This window comes from Polypterus senegalus, chromosome 14, assembly GCF_016835505.1.
Source record: "Polypterus senegalus isolate Bchr_013 chromosome 14, ASM1683550v1, whole genome shotgun sequence".
Classification (NCBI taxonomy): Eukaryota; Metazoa; Chordata; class Cladistia; order Polypteriformes; family Polypteridae; genus Polypterus; species Polypterus senegalus.
Window position 1 is genome coordinate 61880620 of NC_053167.1, and position 26505 is coordinate 61907124.

The following is a 26505-nucleotide window of genomic DNA, read 5'->3' on the forward strand; positions in this document are numbered from 1 at the left end:
TGTGTGACTAAAAAAGAACTCTAGGATGTAGTTCTTCCAGAGACTGCTAGGTTCTACTGTGAGCTGATGACCCTTGTGTTTTCATGAATGCCTCAGTCCTAGAAGACAGTGTTGGAGGTTTGCCTGAAGCTGAATCCTCAATGGATTTTTTTCAGCCTAAAGTGAAGACTGGGGAAAAGTTCACTGGCTAGAATAAATTGAAAAAATCGAGGCAGAGAGTGATTAAAAAGTGAAAAAGCCATAACTTCATTGTGATTTTAGGGAGAGGGAATGTGAGAATACCCTCCCATTTAGTTAACAGAGGCTACAGCCTGAATGAGGAGGCCCTGCGGAGCAGCAGGATTTAGTTTTTTGTCTGTTATCTCGATATTTTGTTGATTATTCCCCTTGATGTTCTTTCTCGCTCCTCAAGCAACTCTCACTTTGAGGGCTTTCTTGCCTATTTTTGCAGTTTTAAATTGGTGTGGCTACCCTTTTGAACTTTGACAGCTACAAAAATGTACTTTATGTAATGTGCTCTAATACTTCAATATTTCTGTGAACATGCAGATCATTATTGTGCTTTGAGTGACTTATTTGGTTTGTAGCTGGCTGATAAATCTCTTTTTCTAATTGCTGACAGTCTGCCAAATGCTGCTAGGTCAAGGTCAGAGAACAATTCCAGCTTCTCAGTATTCTGGGCCTCCCTGACAAGTTACGCTCTTTAAAGTAAGTTAAAAGATAATGTTTGATGTCATTTTTGAGAGGCTTCTTATACTGTAGTACTTAGTTTTATTGTTATGTTCCTTCAGACCTCTATGAATGGCATTCGTTTCTGAGAGTGCACCCCATCTTCATTTACTGTAGGTTCCAAAATGAATGAAGTTCAACCATGTAGCAGTTTGACATCTGAAGTGTTCAGGAATATTCCAACCACAGTTTATTCAGGGGAGACTACAGGTGTCATGGTTTTAAATAGCAATTACATTCTTTTTTATTCTAAGATTTGCTTAATCCCAAGCCTACCTCTGCTGAATTGCATGCAAGGCAGAAACTGCAGGGCATATTTACATACACAACTTTTCTTACCCTCAGAGTCAATTTAGAATCTCCAATCAAGCTAAGTGGCATGATTTTTGGATATGGGGAAAAAAGAGCAGCATTAGAACAAAAACACATGTGCAGTAGACATGGGGAGTAAGTGCAAACTACACACAGACAATAAATGAACATGGGATTCAAACACAAGACACTAGATCTATGAGGCATTAGCACTGCTCTGCTGGAAGCCCTGGATCACATAGGGTTCCATAAATGTCTTTGTAGGCTGGGACAATTCTGCATGCTGAGGAGAAGAGGAAAACCTGTTACAAAGTGCTAATAACAATCATTAGTTATGGTTGTATCTCTTTAAGTCTTGTCCAAGCTCTAACAAAACATGCCAGAAGCCTGCTGGCACATTACATCCAAAAATGTTTAACTATTCACACTGAATACATTGCAGGCCAGCTTCTCTGGAGGAAACACCAAGCAAGTGAACTGCAGCATGTCACATTATAATAATGTAGACATTGCATTAGTTAGTATAGTTAGTATGAAGATAAGTATGATTTGACAGAAGAAGATGAATGATGTACCTAGAAAACAGCAATTGGTTAAACATAAAGTCCATGACGCAAATATAACAGAAGAAACAGTCAGAAAGTCACCCAGTGAAGCTAGAAGCAGCTAAAGGTATCCAACAACACAAAACAAATGCAAAGTCCATTGGCAGGCAGATTATCATGCCTAAGTGTGCAAAACTGGAACATGCTAATGAATATCTGAAACTCTATTACATCCCAACAGAGAGATCAAAACAGACGCCTTTTCTATGAACCAAGCCTTTGGACACAGCTGAAGATCCAAAACTTTAGTAATAGGCAAGACATTTTTCCATGTTCCTGTTTTCACTTGTATTATGAAATTTCTTGTTTTGATGAGGAGATACCTGTGTTCCTATATGTGAAGTTAAGCCAGCATTAAAAGCTAAGATAAGCGGTATGTTTTTGTAACATTCAAGCATATTGTCCTTTGTTGCCTATTTTGATGTGTGTGTTTCCGGGCTGGCAGTTGGTTATACTGTTAACAAAAGACCCCATCATTCAAGGCATATGTGCCAGCCCCAGACCAAAATGGTAAGAATTGTTACATGCATTACGTGCATGGGCATAGGGGACAGCTTAAGGAGTATGGTAATGGTAATAACCCACCGCTCCATTGGTTGGTGCTATGTTATAATGTACTTTCTCTTCCTTCCTATGCAGATTGAAAGCCAGATTGCTTTACCACCACTGGACCTGCCTTTTCCTGCCGGAAATCCTCAAAACTGGAAGGTCTGCCATCTTAGCTCAGTTCTGCCATGAACATGCATCTGTGACAACGGTTACGCAATTGTTGCATGTTTTCTTTACTTCCAATCATTCAGCTATATGAAGTTACAAAGGTTGGGACCCAAAATCTTTATCATGATCTTCTGCCTTCTTTTACAGGGGGCATCTGAAATGTGATAAAGGTCTAAAAATCCAACATATGCAGCAGGTCTGGTGCAACAAATTATGTTGCCAGAGGCAAGGTACACTTTTGCTGCCATTTTGCCCTAACCCTGATATATTCTTACTGGGCATGAGATGATACACTTATTTCACATACAAAATTATTTTTGTACAAGCTTTATTATGTGAAATCAATACCTAATGTATTATTCTTGGAAAACATGCACAACAATGAATAATGTTAGCTTTTCTACAATAAAACAGAAAAAATAGTCATTGAATAGAATCCATCCATTATCTAACCTGCTATATCCTAACTACAGGGTCATGGAGGTCTGCTGGAGCCAATCCCAGCCAACACTGGGAGCAAGGCAGGAAACAAACCCCGGGCAGGGTGCCAGCCCACCGCAGGTCACGCAAACACACACACCAAGCACACACTAGGGACAATTTAGAATCGCCAATGCACCTAACCTGCATGTCTTTGGACTGTGGGAGGAAACCCACGCAGACACGGGGAGAACATACAAACTCCACCCAGGGAGGACCCAGGAAGCGAACCCGGGTCTACTAACTGCGAGGCAGCAGCGCTACCCGCTGTGCCACCCATTAAATAGAATACAATCTATAATATGAAACAGAATGCAAAATAAACCATGGCCTTCCACATCCAGCTGTTTCAAACTGTTCTGCAAGCTACAAGGTACCTTTTCGTAACTAAATACACACGCTGTGAACTTAAGAGACTTTTATCAGACATTGTGACCGACCCCTTAAACTGATTGCAGAAATTAACAAAATGTGTAAAAATGTCATAATCACTGTATATGCAGTGAGATGTGCATATAACCGGACATATACACTGATACACTGACCATTTTTCTTTTATTAAGGTGGATTTGCACATTGTAATGATACACATATAATACATAAGTGAACTGAAATTCACTTTGCAACTGGTCTTTCTTATCTCTTTCTTTCACTCTCCTGTGCCTCTAGTTTGATGAATCTTCAACAAAACAGCATGGAATGTCACACATTTCGTTGTTTTTGATGTTGATTCAAAATAAAAACCAAAAAACAAAACAAGGGATAAGTGCCAGAAGATATTACAGTCCTGAAAAGAGCAGCAGCCTATCCTTTGTAAATTCTTTGTTTAATTTTCTTTTAAACAGCATACTGTTGTAAACTGAAAAACACACAAACAACAATATGTGTTATAATAGAAACAAATCTTTGAGATTTGCATTTTTTAATTTCTTAATTAATTTCTTTACTGTATTAGTAATTTTATCCAAATATAAAATATCTGCGAAGTCCATCTTCCACAAATGTATTAAGAAGAGTTCTTCTTCTTGAACTTAGTATGATGTAATGTTTCAGGAAAGGAAGAAATTATCTACAGCTTACTTCTGTAATAACTTTGATTATTTTCTCTTCCCTTGTGCTATTTTTGTTTCACTTTCAACTCACCCCCCCCAATACCCCCTGCCATAAAAAGATGATACAATCAACTACCTCCACCCATTTTGTTTACTGTGGGAATGTCTCCATATGTGAAGCTGATTGCTGCAAATGGAAAATTATGTGTCCAAAAAGAACAGGCTTTCACGTGTCTTGTTTTAATAGAAGTCGCTGGAAATATACCATTAATAATGTCCTTTTCTGCTTATTCTTTGTTTAAAGTAATTTATGTTTTTCATTATGTTATTGTATTTTTTATACTACATGCACCTTTTTTCCTACATAAGAATTATGTGCAACATTTCTTTTGTGCCATCCTGCATTTGCAAACTGAGAATTTTGACGTGCTCTTTAGAAATGAGCTAGGCACATGCATGTTTATGAGGGTACTTTCTCAACATGAAAACTGGAAATAAATTTTCAGTATACACAGGTTGATTGTATTTCCTGATAAATGCCATTTTTATAAACTGTGAGTAGAAACCAGAATGCAGAGAAGCATACTTACCCCACACAGAATTTATCCCAGCGATGAACTGAACTGGGGACCCAGCAACAAAATGAACTGGAGTAGGAGAGCCGTGAGCTAGTAATTTTACATACTGTGCTTTTGTAATGCCAACAAACTGTGAACTCCTTTTTATCTGTCAGTGTAGCTTCTTCAGTCCTATTAATCAAGTCTAAGCAGCATTTCTACTCCATTGCATTTAGAAAATAACATTGTCATTATCCTTGTTCTATGACTCTTAATTGCTATATTCTGCTTCAGCCTTCATTTTATACAATTCCGGTCAATTAAAAAAAGAACATCTCTATCACATTATGCTCTACTATGTTCTTCTGCCTGTATTATTTTTGTTCTTTTGGACTTATTCCTCTAAACTCTATCAGTTCCATGTATTTTATAAAACCTTTAAAGCCATCAACAGGATATCTAGAGTTTATCAAAAAATTACAGAATGTTAACATTGTCCAAAATAATTTCTAATAAAATTCTAATAAAATATTCTAATAAAATAATTTCTTATAAATTGAAAAATAATTTAAATGTCAATTCCACCACATTTTTTGTAACTGTTTAATTGTGATTTGTTGCATTTTTTTTTAAATGTATCTGTATTTTTCCCAATGCTAGGTCTGGTTTATTTGTTTCCTATTTTCAATTTTAATACAATGCACATGAAGTGCACTCTGTCAGAATTGCTAAGTTTATTGAGCTGACAAATATAAAAAGGATCAGTAAGAATGTCTAGAACATTTAAGTTCAAAGAGGATTTTTTTTCACTGTCTTGAGAGCAAGAAACTGTACAATTCATGTACTATTCAAGATATCATCAAACAACTGTCCTGGAGGACATTATTTGTTGAATGGTCAGAGCAGTGTGCACATTTTTCTTCATGTAATAGATTTATACACTGTGCAGCACTTCCTTCAGATATATGCCAGATGACTGACAAAACAAATAGCACTTGTGTTTAAAATAAGCAGTGGTGCATCCATCCTTCTTTTCTGTTATGTAGGTGGGTAACAAGGTATATACTTGTATAAAGTTATCATTCAACTTTTCTATTTTATTCTATAACATACCATTACTGAAGAACTATATCAATACTCAAAATTCTTTAAACAAATCACAATAGTACAAAATAAACCTGATCAAATTATCATCCATGCCTGTTAAATGTAGAAATAACAAAACCTACTGCCATAAATAAAACAGCCAATAATATAACAACCAACTCTACAATAGGCATGCCTAGCATGTGGGCTACTGATTCAACAGTTTCTCAAAACCTCTCCAAATCTGGCATTTAAAAGGTGAGTTACAGAGTTCTTCTTTCTTAACCATGTCCGTGTAGTTGCCTAGCACAAAGTACTGCAAGTTGATTGAAAACAAATCAATTGAAAAGTTTTGGCTTATTTGGAGGGTGGCACGGTGGCACAGTGGGTAGCACTGCTGCCTCGCAGTAAGGAGACCTGGGTTTGCTTCCTGGGTCCTCCTTGCATGGAGTTTGCATGTTCTCCCTGTGTCTGCATTGGTTTCCTCCATGTACTCCGGTTTCCTCCCACAGTCCAAAGACATGCAGGTTCGGTGCATTGGTGATTCTAAAAAATTGTCCCTAGTGTGTGCTTGGTGTGTGTGTGTGTGAGTGCGCACCCTGCGGTGGGCTGGCACCCTGCCCGGGGTTTGTTTCCTGCCTTGCGCCCTGTGTTGGCTGGGAATGGCTCCAGCAGACCCCCGTGACCCAGTAGTTAGGATAATGAGTTGGTTAATGGATGGATGGCTTATATGGAGTGGTTTTTGACCCTTGGGTGGGGTGAAATAAATTTGTGAATATAATATGAAGCAAAAATGAAATGCTAATCTATTGTTTCTAAGAAAAATGCAATGGAAACAACAAGCACATTACTTAATATAAAACCAAAATGTCTATGTAACAGCTTGTATGTTTTGTTCACTAAGGCATGTGGCACCCTTTTCATCAGTTAGAAGAAACAAACCTAAGAAAAAGATAGTGAAGAGAATAAGTGTGTGAGCATCAGAGATCAAGTGTGATTTGTGAAAAAAAAAAGACAGGACTTAAAAGTCTTGCCAAAAAGAGTGATGAAATGGAAAGAAAGGGCAAAGACTGGAGGCAAGCGGGTAAAACCTAAAATTAGGAACAAAAGGAATAACTTTATGTACAGTGAATTGTAAATGCAAACAAAAGTTTTTCAATTAGAAACTGGTGAACAAAACAATATACTTAATGTAAAAATGGCAGTGATGATGGCCTGTATAGCCTCCACAACAGACTGGCATATACTCTACCTTCGGCTCTATCATAATGAATTTTGACATTTTCATCCTCCCCTATTTTGCCAGACGTGAGTACTCAAAGCAGCTGGCTGCCTGCCTATCTTCTTCAAAATAGCATGCTGAAAAAAATGACAGAGAACAGCTGCTAGATGTTACTAACACCAGACCAGGAGATGCACACAATTTTCATGATTTTCAAATGGAACAATCAGGATTATAAATAGCCTGTGAATTGCTATCAAACCCAGACATCTTAACTGTTATCCAACTTAAACAAGAATTGACAGAAAGTTGCTAACAAAAGCATAATGAAGCAATCAAAGGCAAAACATTAAGACTGAGAATTGAATTGAGACATGGAACGCTATGAGTCATTACCAGATAACCAGAACCTAACGCACAATACCAAAACTTGTTCAGAGTTCAAATCTGTGTTCTTGAAACAAAGGACTAATGGTGCTGTGTTGGAATCTATAAGCAAGTTCTTGTGGTGCCTCCTAGAATGTGGTCACTAGCAACCATGCACTGCTTCCTCGTGACACATTAACTATTCACTTAAATTATAAAATAGTTGTGAAATACACTTAAGAATGATATGAAAAAATATTAGGGCTGGGCAAGTTAATCCGTTATTATTGCATTAACGCATTAATTAATTATCGTCGACAATTATTTTATTGCGCGTTAACACAGTTTTTGGTATTATTATTACTATTTTGAAAGCCTCAGTCTCGCTAGCGATCGATAGAGATCAGTGATCTTCTTGTTACAGCACTTTTTGATACACTTCTGCTAGAAGGAAAGTTAGCTTTGTTAATTTGACCTCGATTCCATTGCGTGTGCAAGAGCAGCGAAGAGCAAACAGCTTCTAAAATGGTATGTGGAGAGATACCAAAGTGAATGTTCAAAGCAAAATAATCCGTGGATGACTTTTTTCGTATTATCACTGAATCGGACTCTGATTTGTCAGACTCCGATTTTGAGGCAAGTGATTTGGAAATGTAGATCGAAAACGAAAATGAGGTACCAGAATCAGCTGATCGGTCCCCAGCTGATTGTGGTGCTGAACATGTTCACGTAGCTGATTCACCTATGGCAATGTTCGCTTGGGAGGACCGACACTTACGATGACAGGAGGTACAAACTATATTGCGTCTCACTGCAACTGCCATCCCCGCGCACTTGTCTCACAAAGACAGCCAGCCCACTGTGCATTCCTGCTTGCCGATGAGCTGCCCCCTGTGTAGTCACTGCTGCCACAAACTACAAACAGGTGCCGACAGCGGGCACAACAGGCAGCAACATATGTTTTATGTTGATTTATTTGTGTTAAAGAAGTTATGAAAACGTAAAGGAAACATTTTAAAAATAACATAACCTGATTGTCAATGTAATTGTTTTGTGACTGTTATGAGTGTTGCTGTTATCAAGGATTTGATTATCATTATTTCTTTCAATCAGGTTCGTATTTGGAGGACATGTTGTGTTCAAGCTACATTCCGTGTTTGTCAATCATTGTAAAGATAACAGGTTTCATTCATCGAAGTGTTCACTACCCAAATCGCTAAAGGCAAGGAGGAGCGTATTTTGAATGAAAAGGGAGAAGACAGCGAAGGAGCGGAAAAGTGAGAAGGATAACTGTTTAAATAAAGAGCTGGGAAGGTGAATGGAAAGAAGCATCCAGCAGTAAAGCAAGGAAGACTCCATAATAATAACATAGAAGGTGTAACAATAGGATTGTTAAGCCTTATGATAATGTTCCCGCACGGAGGGTTTAGAAAGACGCGCCGGGAGAAGTATAGAATAGGGAGCCCCATGTGACTGTTCTGCTGTTCTCCTTCGACAGTTCTGTGGCTCTGCATACTGTATTTGTATGCACCTCTCTAAACTTCAAAGTCAAACTCAATGTCAAAGTGAACTTCAGTGTCATCTCAACCATATACAAGTACACAGATAGACGAAATTGCGAAGCTCAGGGTCCACAGTGTAACAACATGATGTGCAAATAATAAAATAGAATTAAAATTTTAAAATTAAAAATTAAAACACAAATAAGACATTGTGCAAAGATAGGACAAAGAAGTAGCAGCAATGTTGATGTGTAAGATATGTAATATAATAAATAAATAAGTAATAAATAATAGATATAGATAATACAGAGATTATCAGTGTATGATAATAGTTGTTTAAGACGTGTGTAAACAATGACAGGTCAGAATGTTTCACAGAAGGATATCAAGCAGGACAGTGGTTTTCATGTAAAAAAGTTCTGTTTTTAGAGGTGGCTGAGGCTGTGTGGAAGGTCCCAGGGGGCAGCCTGGTGTTAAGGAGTCTAACAGCTTGGGGGTAAAAACTCTCCTGCAGCCTCGCAGATTTGGCTTTGATGCTGCAGTATCTTCTCTTGGATGGCAGAAGTGTGAAAAGTCCATGTGAGGGGTGTAAGGGGTCCTGCACAATGCTGCAGGCTTTGCGGACACTGTGTTTGTAAAATATGTCCTGTAGTGAAGGGAGAGGCACCCCAATAATATTCTCTGCTGTCTTCACTTTCCTTTGCAGGCGCTTGCGGTCGGATACAGTATGTTGCAGTTTCCATACCAGACAGTGATGCAGCTGGTCAAGACACTCTCTATGGTGCCTCTGTAGAACATGGTGAGGATGGAAGGGGGAAGACGTGCTCGCTTCAGCCGCCTCAGGAAGTGTAGTCTCTGCTGGGCTTTCTTGATTAGTGATGAGGTGTTATGTGTCCACGTAAGTTCCTCAGTTGTGTGCACACCGAGGAACTTGGTACTCCTAACAATCTCTACATCTAAACCGTTGATGCTGAGTGGGATGTGGACAGGACGTGATTTTCTGAAGTCCACGATTATCTCTTTTGTCTTGTCGACATTGAGAGATAGATTGTTGTCTTCTCACCATGCGGACAGCCGTTTCACCTCATCTCTGTATGCTCTTTCATCATTCCTGCTTATCAGTCCCAGCACTGTCATATCATCCGCAAATTTGAAGATGTGGTTGGTGTTGTGTGTGGCTGTGCAGTCGTGAGTCAGCAGGGTGAACAGCAGTGGACTAAGCATACAGCCCTGCGGTGCTCCAGTGCTCAGTGTGATGATGCTGGAAGTGTAGTGGCCCATCCGAACTGACTGGGGCCTCTCTGTCAAGAAATCCAGGATCCAATTGCAGAGGGTGGTGTTCAGGCCCAACCTGCTCAGTTTTACAACCAGCTTTGGAGGGATGATTGTGTTGAAGGCAGAGCTAAAGTCTCTGAATAGCATCCTCACATATGTGTCTTTTTTATCCAGATGTGTCAGGAAGAGGTGAAGGGCAGAGCATATGGCATCCTCAGTTGACCTGTTTTAGCGGTATGCACACTGAAGAGGGTCAAGAGAGGCAGGGAGATTAGTCTTTATGTGTGACATGAATAACCTTTCGAAGCACTTCATTATGATTGGCGTGAGTGCAACTGGTCGGTAGTCATTCAGGCATGTCACCGATGATTTCTTTGGCACTGGTATGATGGTGGTCGACTTGAAGCATGCTGGAACTGACGACTAGCTCAAAGATGTGTTGAAGATGTCTGTGAGGACACCAGCCAGTTGACTGGCACATTCTTTGAGCACAAGACCAGGTATGTTGTCAGGTCCTGCTGCCTTGCGTGGATTGACTCTGGATAGAGTCCTCCTCACATCTGTTATGGAGAGACAGAGTGCTTGGTCAGTGGAGGGAGGTGTTGCTTTTCTCGCAGGCTCTTTGTTCTGCGCCTCAAACCGTGCAAAGAAGTTGTTCAGCTCATCCAGAAGGGAGGCATCACCATCACTGCTGTGTGGGTTGGGCTTGTAGTTTGTAATTGCCTGAACGCCCTGCCACATATGACGTGTGTCTCTGGTGCTGCTGAATTGTTTGTTAATCTTCTGCATGTATGCCCACTTAGCTCTCCTTATAGGCAGCCTTGTCTCCAGATCTGAAGGCTGCATTTCTGATCTTGAGTAGCTTATGCACTTCTCTTGTCATCCAGGGCTTTTGGTTGGCTCTTGTGGTAACATCCTTGGTAACACTAACATCCTCTATGTATTTGGAGATGTAGCCAGTCACAGAGTCTGTGTACTCCTCCAGATTGATGGAGTCACCATCTATAGCAGCCTCTCTGAAAATGTCCCAGTCTGTCAATTCGAAGCAGTCTTGGAGAGCTGAAACTGCACCAACCTGCCACACTCTGATGCTCTTGGGGGCCGGTTTAGTGCACTTCAGCAGGGACTTGCATGCAGGGACCATAAAAATGCTGATATGATCTGAACAGCCCAGGTGAGGGTGGGGTAGGGCCTTGCAGGTGTCAGGAGCGCTCGTATAAACATTGTCCAGATAGCTTCCCCCTCTAGTACCAAAGTTCACATTCTGGCATGATTGAAGTCTCCAGCAATAATGACAAATGCCTCGGGGTGCGTCGTTTGCAGTTTGCTGATGATCTCGTAGAGTTCCGCTAGCGCCTGGTTAGCATTTGCGCTAGGCGGGAGGTAGACAGCAACCACCAGCACGCAACTGTATTCCCTCGGCAGGTAGAAAGGCTGACACCTTACTGATAAAACCTCTATCAGCGGGGAACAGTGTCGCGCAACTGAGACAGCATTCATACACAACTCTCTGTTCACATAAACACACAATCCGCCCGCGGGTCTTACCGGACAAAGAGGCATCTCTGTCCGCTCGGAAGATGGCCAGTCCGTCTAGCTTGATGGCCGAGTCTGCAATGTTTTCCTGGAGCCATGTCTCAGTGAAAATAAAGATGCAGCAGTCTCTCATTTCCCACTGCTTGGCCCGCTGCAGCTTTATATAATCCAGCTTGTAGTCCAGCGATCGGACGTTCGCAAGCAGAATAGACGTATCGCAGGTCTGGTGGGGTTAGTTTTTAGCCTTGTGCTAACACCGCCGTGTTTACCTCATTTCGCTCGATCGTTTACCTTGATCGCTGCACTTGCGTTTTCGCCAACTCAGCTTCTCAGGCTGCCAAAGTAAGCAAAGGCTGCGGAGTGTCTCTGTCACCTCACTGGATATTTCGGCGCAGTTTCTTTTGAAATCGAGCAGGATTTGCCGCTCGTAAATGTATATCTGCATACTTCTATCACTTAAATCTACTTTTTTACTTATACTAGTTAACAAAGATGAACAAAGATTAACACTAAACACTGTAAGCCACATCCCTCACGGGCACCGCCATGATGATCACTTGCATCACTGGTTCCGCACACAATTCGGTCACGTATAAGGGAACTTTTAATCTCCCTGAAATTGCATGTGCCTGCTAACACTCTCAGATCTGTGATGTAGTCATCTATATTTTCTCCCCTTGCCTGATTTCTTGAAAAAAAACAGTATCTCTACAGTTTCGTTTATTTTCGGGTTGTAATATTCATCAAATTTACGTATCATCAAGCTCATGGTTAACTCATCAGTTCTTACATCACTGGTCAGCGCCTGACACAATTCTCTGCTGGTCTCTCCAATAAGATAACGGAATAATCTGACCTTAGTGTTTTCCTTTTCCTCCGGTGTTGCAAGTTATTTGAATAATCTGAACTCGTCCTTCCATGTTCTCCATGACTTCGCCAGGTCCTTAGCATTTAGGCTTAATGTCAGCGGCGGTCTCAGACCCTCCATTTTCCTTTTGTGTGAGCGTCTCCGCGTCCTGAACTTTTAACAGCAAACTGGCATGACTTTCGGCGCAGTTCCGTCACCTACGCTGCCACTATGTTTCTCTCTCGAGATTATTAAAAGGCACAGACTCACGCTTCCAGTTTATGTCTGTTTATTTCACAGTAGATAATGCCAGAACAAAGTAAGTTCACGTGAGCCGCTTGGAGTACATGCATCGAAGCTTCTCAACTGTGCTTGTGCTATCTAGTGTGATCTATCTCGCGAATATCGTATTCGTCTTAGGCATGACAAATGCCAGTGGCAGTGTGTCTATGAACCCAATTTAAAGTTAGGCTTTACACCCTGCTTTCCTATTCGTTTGCATAAGCACAGTCCTTCACCAGCAATTTTAACTCCGTTACAGCAATTTTAACTCTGCTACAAAGTGATCAAAAGTCTTGTTTATACCCTGCGTCTTCTCATTAAACTTGTATCTTACGAATATCATATTCGTCTTAGGCATTACAAACGCCAGCGGCAGCCTGTCTATGAACTTAATTTAAACTTAAGATTTACACCATGTTTAGTTTCCCCAGTAGCTGCACTTATGAATATGCTTGTATGCGTGACTCGCTTCTTATTCTTTTGCTGCCTTCTCAATAACAGGTTTTATTCATTGAAGTGATCACTACCCAAATCGGTACTCGTGAATCTAAGTTGTTTAACAGGCATTCCCGGTATTAAGTTGTGGATTTGCCTGCGAATATTTAGCGGCAGCGTGTCTATGAACGTAATTTAAACTTAACCTTTACACCTTGCTTTCCTATTGATATGTGTACAAAAGGCTTGTTCAGCGTCAGAGGGTTGTTACATCACACACTGCATGCTCAGGTTTACCTTTCCCAGTCCTGCAAAGTCAGTTCACGTGAGCTGCTCAGAGTACATGCATTGAAGGTTCTCAGCTGTGCTTATGCTATGTCGTGCAATCTTGCGATGTCCGCGGCTTTATTTAATGTTAGCTAAGACCCGGCACTTAAAAGTTTCTCTCGCACTTTCGCTGAGTTTGTGCCTGACCATCTCATCTTCGTTTGCATAAGCACAGTCCCTCACCCGCGAATATTTCATGGCAGCGTGTCTATTGGATAGCTACTGATGGACGGTCTTATATGGGCAGGCACAACTCCGCCTCACACGGCAACCGAGCTGCAGGCTATAGACGTATATATGGACGAAAGTAGGTTCCAGTTATGACCGTTATGCGTAGAATTTCGTAATGAAACCTGCCTAACTTTTGTAAGTAAGCTGTAAGGAATGAGCCTGCCAAATTTCAGCCTTTCACCTACACAGGAAGTTGGAGAATTAATGATGAGTCAGTCAGTGAGTGAGTGAGCGAGTGAGTCAGTCAGTCAGTCAGTCAGTCAGTGAGGGCTTTGCATTTTATTAGTAAAGATGATTAAGTCATGGGGCATGTAGATGTAACATGCTACTTTAGTCATGAAGGGTTCCGGGAAACACTACTAAATTACTGATCTTTTGTTTACGATGGTCTTAGCACTTTGATGTGTTCAGAAAGTTCACCAATGCTACAAGGCGACTTTGCCTTGTATAGAACCACTGATTTCAAAGCAAAGAAACTTGGGTCAAACAGGTCCGGCAATACATGTCATCTCTTATCTGTAGTTAATGCCTCAGTTTACAAAGGTTTAGAAGCGTATTGGAAAAAAAATGTCAGTTTAACCTTAAAACATTTGCATAGTATGCTTTTTTTCTCTCATCTTATCATAATAATGTAATACGAATATAAAACAAGTATATATAAGAAAATGCGATTTGAAAAATGAAACATTTTAGAAAAATATGAAAATGAATTAATAAGGCTAGATCCTAAAACCAGATGTTAATCTGCAAACCATTTACAGTACCACCAGTATGGCACCCACCTTCAGTGATGTAATAACCACAAACATTAGTAAAGTAGCTGTAAAATTAATCATATACATAGGAATTACTAGGTGACACTGCCTCTAAAATGTTTTGCCACATTGTAAATTCTAACAAAGTTACCTCATAACTATCAAATGTTTTCATAATTTTATGGTGTGTATTGTGTTGCCAAGGACCTTTTCATCATTTGCAGTGACAGAAACGCAGAAAACTAATTTAGGTTAATACCGTGTTAATTTAAAGGGGTTAAGGACAATCCATGGGAATTCAGTTGCATATGTTATGGCAAATGTTTCTGGGTGTATTTCTGCAAATGGATGAAATAAGACAGTATTTTGTACTTTTATTTCCCTGATGGGCTTTTATTTATTTTTATGGTAGTTCAAACTTTACTTTCTATTCTTTTAGGCATTTTATTTTATTTTTTTCTTAAGTTATATATTTGCCACTCTTAAAAATTTAGTCGATTATGTTGTATAGGCAAATCAGTTTGTAATTTGTCTAAAACAGTAATATTACAAAAGTCATTCTCAAACCTGCCTAATCCAGTTCAGTTCAGACTGGTGCAACACAGGATACAGACCTGGATTGGATGCCAGTCCTTTACCTAATGCCAATTCTTAAATTTCTGTCCCTATATTTTTTAATTTCCAGCTTCATTTTTTTGCAGTCATTTTTTGAGCATACTTCATCTGGCAGGAACATACAGTGATTCAGAAAGTATTCAGACCTCTTCAATTTCTTCATTTTTTTCTTTGAAACTTTGTGATAAAACTGTTTAAATTAATTTTTCCTCACATCAAGCAGCAATCAATAGCCCAGAATAATGAAAGTAGGATTTTAGAAATATTTGTTAATTTATTAAAAATTAAAAAACTGAAATATCACATAGACACAAGTATTCAGACCTTTTCGTTAATCTGTACTCTGTTGAAGCCCCTTTGGCAGCAATTACATCCTGGTGTCTTCTGGGGTCTGACACGACAAACTTTGCATACACTTGGACTTGGGAATTTTCTGCCATTCTTCTCTGCAGATTATCTCAGGCTCTGTCACGTTGCCTGTAGTGGGGAAAAAAAAAATGATTTTAGCACAAGGCTGCAACATAGCAAAATTGATAAAAGTGAAGCAATCTGAAAACTTTTTGGATGCACTGTATTTGATTACATTTACAGTACACAAAACTGTATGCAAAAGGAAGCTCAGATGTTTCATTCATCACTATTATTATGTTATGTACATATTATACATATTCAGTGGTTATGAAACCGAATCAATCTTCAGAAGACGGTAGAAACAGAACAACTGAGGGACAGTGTTAGTAGCTTTTACTGGTTCTTTACTGTTTTTAGTGCAACCTTGAGAAATACAGATATGTCATCTGTAGTGTAGTGGGAAGTTATTTTCCAATCTAAGGGCTACTGGCCAAAGCTTCAAAGTGTCATTATTAGTAAAGTGGTTGATTAGAAGATGCAAATATTTTTTTAATTCTATTTTATACATATTGGGTATACTTATTTACAAACTCTTTTAGATGTATTACTATATTATGCAAAATAGCTACCAGTTCCCATTTTGCAAATTATATGAGAATTAGCCCCATGGTTTTCCAGCCAGATGCTTTGGTTTCTTCAGGTGCACCATAGTTCTCAAGAAAAATCAATCCACACAAGTCATTATGCAAGGAAAATAAGTTTAGTATTCATCCTTCACAAATGATAATGCCAAACATTTTGATATAATGTATTTTCACAAATAATTATTTAAAATCTTTAGAAAAATGGTAGTTTTAATTATTAGAAATCCTGAAAGGCCACAGATAAAAAGTTAAACTATTAAATATCCAAAGTAGAAGGGTTGTACCATTACTCAATGTTCTTTGTGTGCTTTGAGGTTACGGAAGGAATCAGACAAAAAATAAGTTATACCAGCTTGGTCGTTTTGTAGAGAAAATCACGCGCTAAGAACTATGCACCAAAAATTACAAGAGCAATTCAAAATGTGTCTGCAATAATGTCTTTGCTCTGCTAAAGAATTGAAAAATGGAAGAACTCTAGGCCAAGCAAAAAAAAAGGGACTTGAAGATAAACGAATTTAAAAGATCTTAGTCACAGTCAAAACTGAGCAAACGAACCAAACCAAAAATGCTAATCAAAACTAGTAGTTAAAACTTGGAAACTATTATTTGTAAATTGAAAAACTTTTACAAACACATACAATTTGAATTCACAAGTGCACAAAGTGCACAATGCCTACCTTTATACTGATGCACCGGTGATGTCACGTATCCCACAGTCACAGTTGTCTTTATATAATAACATGGTAGTAACTGCTGGTAAAACTTACCACAAAATGGAGGAGCTCACAAAACAAAATGATGGTGTCGCAAGAAGAAACCAATTTACCTAAATCAAAATGAAATCAAAAGTAAAAAACTAACAGCAAAATAAAAATCAGCACATTATAAAAAAAAAAACCCTAATGAGAACCTGAAACATAAAAAGAACAAAGAACAACGTGACCAAAAATGTAAAACAAAATCAACAGCTTAACTTGCTGAATGCAACGGTATTTGTGCATACAGTACATACTGTATGTGAGCTTTGCTTGTCTAAGTTACTATGACACGTCCAAACTGGTCTGGTTAATTGTTGCCATGTTATGCCATTGTTAACATGTCCACTCCCCTTTCTGTATGTACTTATGAAAAGCAGTATGCTGTTATCCATTCTCTGTGAGCTGAAGGTGTACCAGGAGTGCAGATCCATTGTAAACAGTATGAAAAACAAAAATATTATCTCAGCAAAGTCCCTAGCAATGGATTGAAAAGTTCAAGAATGTCCATAAGAAAATGTTGTACTAATGCAGAAGATGCTTTAAAGCTGGGAAATTACTGCCACTCGCACCCTTAAAAACTATCACGCTTTCTCCATACTCAGAATACATGGTATTTAACGTATGGTATATATTATGTATTAGGACCTTTACAGACAAGTACTGTATATGTTGATGATATGTTTTCGTCCATTGAAAAACTGTCTCAAAGATAACCTTACTTCAAAACATTTCTTTTAATGCATCGAAGTTACAGATTCCAGTCCAAATGCACTTTGTTAGCTTTTCTTGTCAATCAATCAATCAATCAATCAATCAATCAATCAACATTTATTTATATAGCACATATTCATACAAAAAAAATGTAGCTCAAAGTGCTTTACAAAATGAATAGAGAAATAGAAGACACAATAAAAGATAAACATAAGTCAACATTAATTAACATAGAATAAGAGTAAGGTCCGATGGCCAGGGTGGACAGAAAAACAAAAAACTCCAAAGGCTGGAGAAAAAATAAAATCTGTAGGGTTCCAGACCAAGAGACCGCCCAGTCCCTCTGGGCAATCTACCTAACATAAGTCAAACAGTCCTCTTTGTATTTAGGGTTTTCATGGAAGGACCTGATGATGATGGTCACGTAGACTTCTGGCTTTCAGTCCATCAATGTTGGTGCATCATGATGCTTTGAGTAGGTGGTGGTGGCGCGCCGCCACCACAAAGAAACCGGAAAAAGAAACAGAAGAGAGAGTAGGGGTCAGTACGGATTTTAGAGCCACCATGAATAGTTATTATGAAGAATTGAACATACAGAGTATCAGTATTAAGTTAAAGTGAAGTTATAAAAGGCCATGTTAAAGTAATGTGTTTTCAGCAGTGTTTTAAAGTGCTCTACTGTATTTGCCTGGCGAATTCCTATTGGCAGGCTATTCCAGATTTTAGGTGCATAACAGCAGAAGGCCGCCTCACCACTTCTTTTAAGTTTAGCTTTTGGAATTATAAGGAGACACTCATTTGAAGATCTAAGGTTACGATTTGGAATATAACGTGTCAGGCATTCCGATATATAAGATGGACCAGATTATTTAAGGCTTTATAAACCATAAGCAGTATTTTAAAGTCAATCCTGAATGACACAGGCAACCAGTGTAGTGACATCAAAACTGGAGAAATGTGTTCGGATTTTCTTTTCCCAGTTAGGATTCTAGCAGCTGCATTCTGCACTCGTTGCAAATGATTTATGTCTTTTTGGGTAGTCCTGAGAGGAGTGCGTTACAGTAATCTAGTCTACTGAAAACAAAAGCGTGAATTAATTTCTCAGCATCTTTCAATGATATAAGAGGTCTAACTTTAGCTATGTTTCTTAAGTGAAAAAATGCTGTCCTAGTGGTCTGATGAATATGCGATTTAAAATTCAGATTACAGTCAACGGTTACCCCTAAATTTTTTACTTCCGTCTTAACTTTTAATCCTAGTGCATTAAGTTTATTTCTGATAACCTCGCTGAATCCATTATTGCCAATTACCAAAATTTCAGTTTTCTCTTTATTTAGTTTGAGAAAATTACTATTCATCCATTCAGAAATACCAGTAAGACATTGTGTTAGTGTATCGAAAGAGTCGGAGTCATCAGGTGCTATAGATAAGTACAGCTGTGTGTCATCAGCATAGCTGTGGTAGCTCACGTTGTAACCTGAGATAATCTGACCTAACGGAAGCATGTAGATTGAGAATAACAGCGGACCCAGGATAGAGCCTTGTGGAACACCATATCGGATATCATGTGTCTTTGAGATTTGATTACCACAACTCACAAAGAATTTTCTCCCTGCCAGGTAGGATTCAAACCAATTTAAGACACTGCCAGAGAGGCCCACCCATTGACTAAGGCGATTTCTAAGAATATTATGATCAATGGTGTCAAATGCAGCACTCAGATCTAAGAGGATGAGAACAGATAAATGGCCTCTGTCTGCATTTACCCGCAAGTCATTTACTACTTTAACAAGTGCAGTTTCTGTACTGTGATTTGTTCTGAAGCCTGACTGAAAAGTATCAAGAATAGCATGTTTATTTAGGTGGTCATTTAACTGCATAATGACTGCCTTCTCTAGAATTTTACTTAAGAAGGGCAGGTTAGAAATGGGTCTAAAACTTTCAAAGGCAGAGGGGTCAAGATTATGTTTCTTAAGAAGGGGTTTAACTACAGCAGTCTTAAGACAGTCTGGAAAGACCCCCGTATCTAATGACGAATTTACTATGTCCAGAATATTGTCAATTAGACGCCTGATATTTCTTTGAAAAACCTGGTTGGTATTGGGTCAAGGACGCAGGTGGAGGGTTTCAGTTGAGAGATTATACTATGTAATTCAGGTAAATCTATCCTGGTGAAAGCATTTAATTTGTTTATAACGGAGTACCGGGCTTTGGAGGTTCTGCAGTGTTGGGGAGATATACTATGTTATCTCTAATATCATTAATTTTTTGAGTGAAAAATACAGCAATGTTCTCACAGGTTTCACTGGAAGTATTCTGGGGCATTCCTTTGTGTTACCTGGGTTTAACAGACGGTCAATTGTTGAAAATAAGACTCTGGGATTACTAGCATTGTTATTTATAATATTAGAGAAATAGCAGCGCCTCTCAAGACGGACAGTGTTATTGTATTCTGTTATTTTAACTTTTAATATTTCATAGTGGATAGTTAGTTTAGTTTTCCTCCATTTACGCTCAGCTCTACGACATGTTCTTTTTAAATCAGACACTCTTTGGGTCTTCCATGGAATAACAGTACTAGAGGATTTTTTAACTGTCTTTTCAGGTGCAACTATGTCAACAGCAGTTCTTACTTTAGAATTAAAGTTTTCCACTTTACTATTTACATTATCCTCGCTATTATAGCTGGCATTATAAACGGACTGATTGCTTAGAATAGTTGTAAGCTTTAAAGCTGCTGATGAGTCAAAGAAGCGTTTTTTAACAAAATGCTTCTCATGAGTGTTTTCTATCTTTATTTCTATATTAAATAGTAGAAGGAAATGGTCTGATAGACCGATATCAGTGACCTGCTTTATATCAACTTTAAGTCCTTTAGTAATCACTAAGTCTAACGTATGACCTGCTTTATGTGTAGGCTGATTTACGAGCTGCCTCAAATCAAAAGAGTCCAGGAGGTTCATGAATTCCTTTACCTTTTGGTCACACTGATTGTCGACATGAAAGTTAAAGTCGCCGACTATTAAGAGTGCGTCATAGTTTGTAACTAAAATTGACATTAAGTCAGAGAATTCCTCAAGGAAAGACGCGTTATATTTAGGAGGTCTATACACGGATAATACGAGAACGTGAGAATCTCCATGAATAACAACGGCGAGATACTCAAAGGACTTAAATTTACCAAAACTAACATCTTTACATTTTAATCGCTCGAGTAAATGTTTGCCAAACCGCCTTTTCCCTGGCGGTCGCACGAGTAAAACTGTAATCCGGAGGCAGATTCGATTAAAACTGCCGCCCCATTGGAATTAAGCCATGTTTCATTTAGCGCAATAAAATCAATGTTTCTATCACTAATAAGATCGTTTATAAAAAATGTCTTGTTAGTTAAAGCTCTAACATTGTCTTCCCTCACTTACTACAAAAGAAATTCAACTCTCCTTTAGAAACATGAATTCAACAAGCAGATATCTCAAATGCGCTTCAGAACAGGTCATTCACCTGAAGCTAAGCATGGTTAAGTCCGGCCAGTACTTGGACGGGAGAATCATTTAGCAAAGGCTTGGGTTGCTACTGGAAAAGGTGAAGTTGGAAGTTGGTGAAGCCTGTGTGTGGATCCCAATGCCCTAGTGTAGTGACGGGGACAATGTGCTGTAAAAATGTCACAGTCCTTCGCATGAGACATAAAATTGAGGTCCTGACTCTCTGTGGTCATTAAAGAACCCTGGGTGTCCTTCGTAATGAACAGGGTGTATCCCAATATCAGCGCTAAATTACCCTCTATGGCCTAATCATTCTGGGCCCCAAATCACTTCTCCATCTCTAACTTGCAATCTGTCTCACCCCTTAACCACCTAATAGCTAATGTGTGGTGAGCATACTGGCACAATAATAGCTGCAGCTGCATCATCTAGGGTAGATGCTGCATGTTGGTGGTGGTTTAAGTAGCTTCCCACTCTCTATGTAAAGCTCTTTGAGTAGTATATAAAAATTATTAATAATTATTATTATTAAGTAAAGGGTTCATCATGTGGTGGGTGTGGCAACGCGCTGTATTAGTGCATCCTTTCAACCTCTACGTAAATTGGTTAACATTATACTTTTATGTATATTACATATATCTATTTATGGCAATATAGCACTGGATTAACTCAAGACAGCATTAGGAAAATTACCTTCTAAAAAAGATATTCAGATAATGAAAGAAACTAGCCTCAAATAAGATAAACGTTCCCTCAATATGTGCCAAACTTTGCACAGTTTGAAAATGTGTTATCCACACTCAGTCCATGTAAAATGTATTTGGGTCAGTATCCTCCTTGTGATAGTTAACTTCAAGCATTTACTTCCTTAGGTCTCATACTTTAGGAATGTCTCCTGCCTTAATCCTACTAGAATAAAATATTCAAATACTTTTTAAGACTGTTTAGGGAATTGCAATAACTTATTTAATGATACAGCACCATATTAAAAATAATATTTTGTTTCTATCATATTGCTTCCGTAACTCCCTTACAACATCCATTACTATTGAATGCTGCTTTTACTTGTGTTACACTGATTCACAGTGAATTTTACACACTCCAACAATTATAAAGTCTATCAACCTCATACTGAGAAATTAACATATTATAAAAGTATTGTTTTACCTTGTCCTGTGGTGGGCTGGCGCCCTGCCCGGGGTTTGTTCCTGCCTTCCGCCCTGTGCTGGCTGGGATTGGCTCCAGCAGACCCCCGTGACCCTGTGTTAGGATATAGCGGGTTGGATAATGGATAGATGGATGGATGGATGGATGTTTTACCATTAAACAGGCCTTAGCCTGACTCCACCTTTGATATATTATACTGTTTGCTTGCTCTGAAAACAAATTCCCATCTGATATCATTGTAAAAAATAAATAAAACTATTGGAAGAATAGCTAGGATAACATTAATAAATCTGGCAAGAGCTCAATATCAGAAATATCATACTACAAATTAGACAAATGTCGAATAATGCTACCTTCAGGGTTGTGAGTACTTTACATGATTTATGAAAATAAAAACTCAAGATGGCATGAATTTGGGGGATTGAAAGGAGCAGAAACTGACACTATGTGAGGAAGTATCAGTTCTTTCTTTTATTGAACTTTTTCATTTTAAAAGCACTTTTAACAGAATGTTTTTCAATACATACTTTATCATATTGTTGACAAGAAAACACGAAAGGCAAGGAACCTACCAAACACAAATATAATCAATTACAGCATTAATTAAAAATAAGATTGCATATGTTCTGAGTGATGGCTTTTAATAAATATCTGACTTTATTGGAGTAAATATGTACTACAAGTACTCGAGTTTGGCTATCTGAATAAGCTCATACATGTATACTTTTTAATACAACATGCAGATTAAAACAAGTAAAGGTGGATTTTCTTTCAACGAGGATGATACAGGTATACAGATCAGTATATTTTACCAACTTCTTTAATGGTTAAAGATTCAATTTAAATGTTTTCTTTATAATTTATCTTTTCTATGAGACACATTAACAATTGCTTAACTTTCTTTAAATATTCAAGATACTCAATAACAGAAATTAGACAGAGAGAGACTAAAGTCACCTCACTCAAGGGCAGAGAGGAATGGTGGGTATCTTACACCTTTTCTCAAAGGAGAACTTTGGCATAAACAATTAACCTCCCTGTGTGTCCTTGGAAGGTGAGAATAATTGGAAATACAATCACATACTGACAGAAAAAAAGAAACAAAACAAGGATGCAAAAGGGCCACAGTGAGGTTGTGATGCCATTGCTGAACTAACTGTTGCCCTGTGCCATACTATGCACTGTTTAATGTAGATCTGATATCGAAAACAGGCAGCTTAGAGAAAAGCAAAGCCATGGTCAAAAAGAAGGGAAAAGGTTGTATTTAAGGAAGCAGGATAAAACAAAAGGACCAGAGAAAACAGTTGCAAGATGCTGAAAGCACAACACACAATGGATTTTATATTTATTAGCTTAAAAATGGATAAATGTGGATATAAAATTATGTAGTATATATATATATATATATACATATATATATATATATATGGACTGACAGAATGCGAGTTACGAAGGACAAAGAGCAAAGGGACACTCCAACAGTATCCACAGAAAGAGGTCAGAAATGGGGGAAAAAGAATCTGCATGCTAGTTTGGATACACAGGCATCAACAACTGTTATGATCTGACTATTCTTTTAATTTTTTGGGCTTTTATTGAGAACATATTTAGTGTATTTTTTAGACAAGTTGAGGTTCTGAAGAATGTAGAGTTAATTTCTGTAGTCTGTTTTCACGTTAGTTTTCATTTTGAATATCTTCAAAGTTCTTGTTATCATGTGGTAAAGTGAGGTCTGAGGCTAATTGTCTTTTTAAATAAATATCGCCGCACTCGCAGCTTATCGAAGGGTCATGGTAGTGTGACAGGAGTGGCTTCCGGGCACGATGAGCTGCAGGCATTTCCACACTTACATACACGGATACAGAATTGCCTGTGTCCATAATTGATGGCAAGAGCTACTAATCAACACACCTGTGCCTTGTCCCCACAAAAAAAGGAGAAGCACAAGTGCGGAGGGGAGGAAAAAATGAAAGGAAAAAGAGAGAGGACAAAAGAACGGAGGTTAAAGAGAGAAGAGGAAGGTGGGAGGACAGAAGAGCCGGTGCGGGAGTGAACGAGCAAGAGACAGCAGGTTCGCTGGTGAGGGCAGGCAACTGGAAGAAGAGCCCCTAAGGAGGAGTGTTTGGCCGACAGTCGGTGGGGTACAGTCGGAATTGGATGCTCCAGCTGAGCAGTTTTGAGGAGCTGAAGTGACCAACAGTGTGGACGACTCAGTGAGGAAGGCAGCGGGAGTTGAGGAGGCTTGGGAGGGACAGCCCCAGTGTGAGAACCTTGGTTGCTGGGGACATGAGTCTCGGTCTGGTAAGGAGCTGTACGTAGCTAGGGGACAGTAGGCAACCAGACCAGAGGAAGGTCAGCGAACCTGTAGACAGGGCAACTCCTCTGTTGAAAGACCCGTATGGGAGAAGCAGGGGAGCTGCCAGGCAAAAGGAGAAGGCACCGGGTTTTTAAAAAGGGACTGTTTCCAGCATGTTTATTTTATCATTTTTTTAATGGGAATATTGATTGGATTATTTTAACCTCCATTTATTCATGTTTTCATGGATTATTTATTTATTGAAAACGTTTTGATGCACTACACTATTTATTTGAGCACTGTTTTGTTTTTTTGTTAATAAAAGTGCTTGCACTTTGTACCTTCAGCTTGCTTCGTGTGGTGTCTTCATTGCATAGCTCATCCCGGTCATGACTTTCGACAGTGTCGGGTTCAAGAGACTCCCAAAATTAGAAGAGGGAGCATGGAGCAGGACCCACTCTGTCACATAGTGCCTCTTTGTTTTGTATGGATGCTGCCTTCGTGTGGTCCATTTGTTTATGGTGGCCAACTTGGTTGTTACCACGTGATAAAAAGAAAGAATGCAGCACGTGATGTCATCCTAGCCACAGTACAAATATCAGTGTTGTGTATTTCCTTTTTGTCCAAGATTGTGGATATGGTTCAGTTGAACTGTATAGTGTGCTTTGTAGCTTCTTCCGGCTTACAAAATTCTTCTTCTTGTTTCTTAGATTATGATTTTGTTTAAAGTTTTTGATAAGACATATTGGTTAAAATATAACTTTTTATGGTGTTTGACTTTTCGTCTATTTATTTTTGATGTACATTTCATCGTCTGCCTCTGGTCCCTTAATTAAATCCATTTTTAACTTTACCAATTGCTGGCACAACAGTAACCCCCGAGTCTAAAGTTCAAAGATATGCTGATGCTGAAAAGAAAACAAATTAGAGTATGGATATGTAGGTAAAGAGAAAGAAAAAATGGTATGTATTATTAAAAATTATTATTAAAATGTGTGGCAGTATAATAATGTAGAGAAAAGGGGAAACCAACCAACTAGATAAGTATAAGATATATTTTATACAATATCAGGGTGCGAAGAGGCATTGTAAATGAGGCTACCAAAAAATAAAAAATGTTGTAGTGAATTATTCTTTTACATTCACATTGTAATTGCATTCAAGATACTGTATATTAATTTTCTTGTGATCAAAAATTACATGTTGGTACAAAATGAAATTTTTCTTCAAAGTATTTGTAAGTTATTTGCTAGAAATTTCATCCATCCATGTTTTCTACACCAGCTTAAAAATGCAAAATATCCTGTAAAAGAAAAGCTTAAAAAGCAGACCAAGAGAATATACAATGGAAAGTGTGAAAGAATCATCACAAAACAAAGCAAAGCTGGCAAAAAAGAGGTCAAAAGTACAAAAATACCACAATCAAAATATAATACAGGCAGTCCCCGGGTTAAGTACAAGATAGGGACTGTAAGTTTGTACTAAAGTTGAATTTGTATGTAAGTAGGAACAGGTACATTATTTTAATAAATGCTATTGTTGACCGACTGTAACCAAGTGCTCTGACAATGAATGATGGAGTTGCATCTCTCTCTGACCTTTTCATTATTTCTACTTTATTTTCAATGGTGATGGTTTTTCTCTTCTTTACTGTATCACCAGGACTTCTTGAAGGGTGAAGACAAAAGGTTAAGATGAGCTCTTCTGCACAGCACTGTACACGCTATCACAGCAGGCAGGCATCCCTTGTCAGCACGTCTGGTGTACTGACGAGAGACAACTTGCTTCTATGTATGTAACAGTACAAGCAGGCTTGCTATTGAGAATGAATGGGAGTAGCGAGGGGCGGTTCATCACTCACCCACCACACAGTCACCACCACTACAGTATGCAGCCTGCAGCGTGCGTCCGCCCACCAAGAACAAACACAGTGCGGCTATAGGCGTGTAGTGAATCACCCACCACCACCCCCATTCAACAGGCAGCCACCCGATGCACAATACAATGCTACCCCCCGCCGCCCCCTTCACCCTCAATGGCATCCGTTCAGCCACAACCGGGTCACCGCTTGCAGCATTACCAGCTGCCCACCAAAAACGATTCGGGGGGAGTAGTGTGTTAGTCTGCGTCCAGTCAGTAGCAGTAGCTGTGGTGGCGTAGTGGGC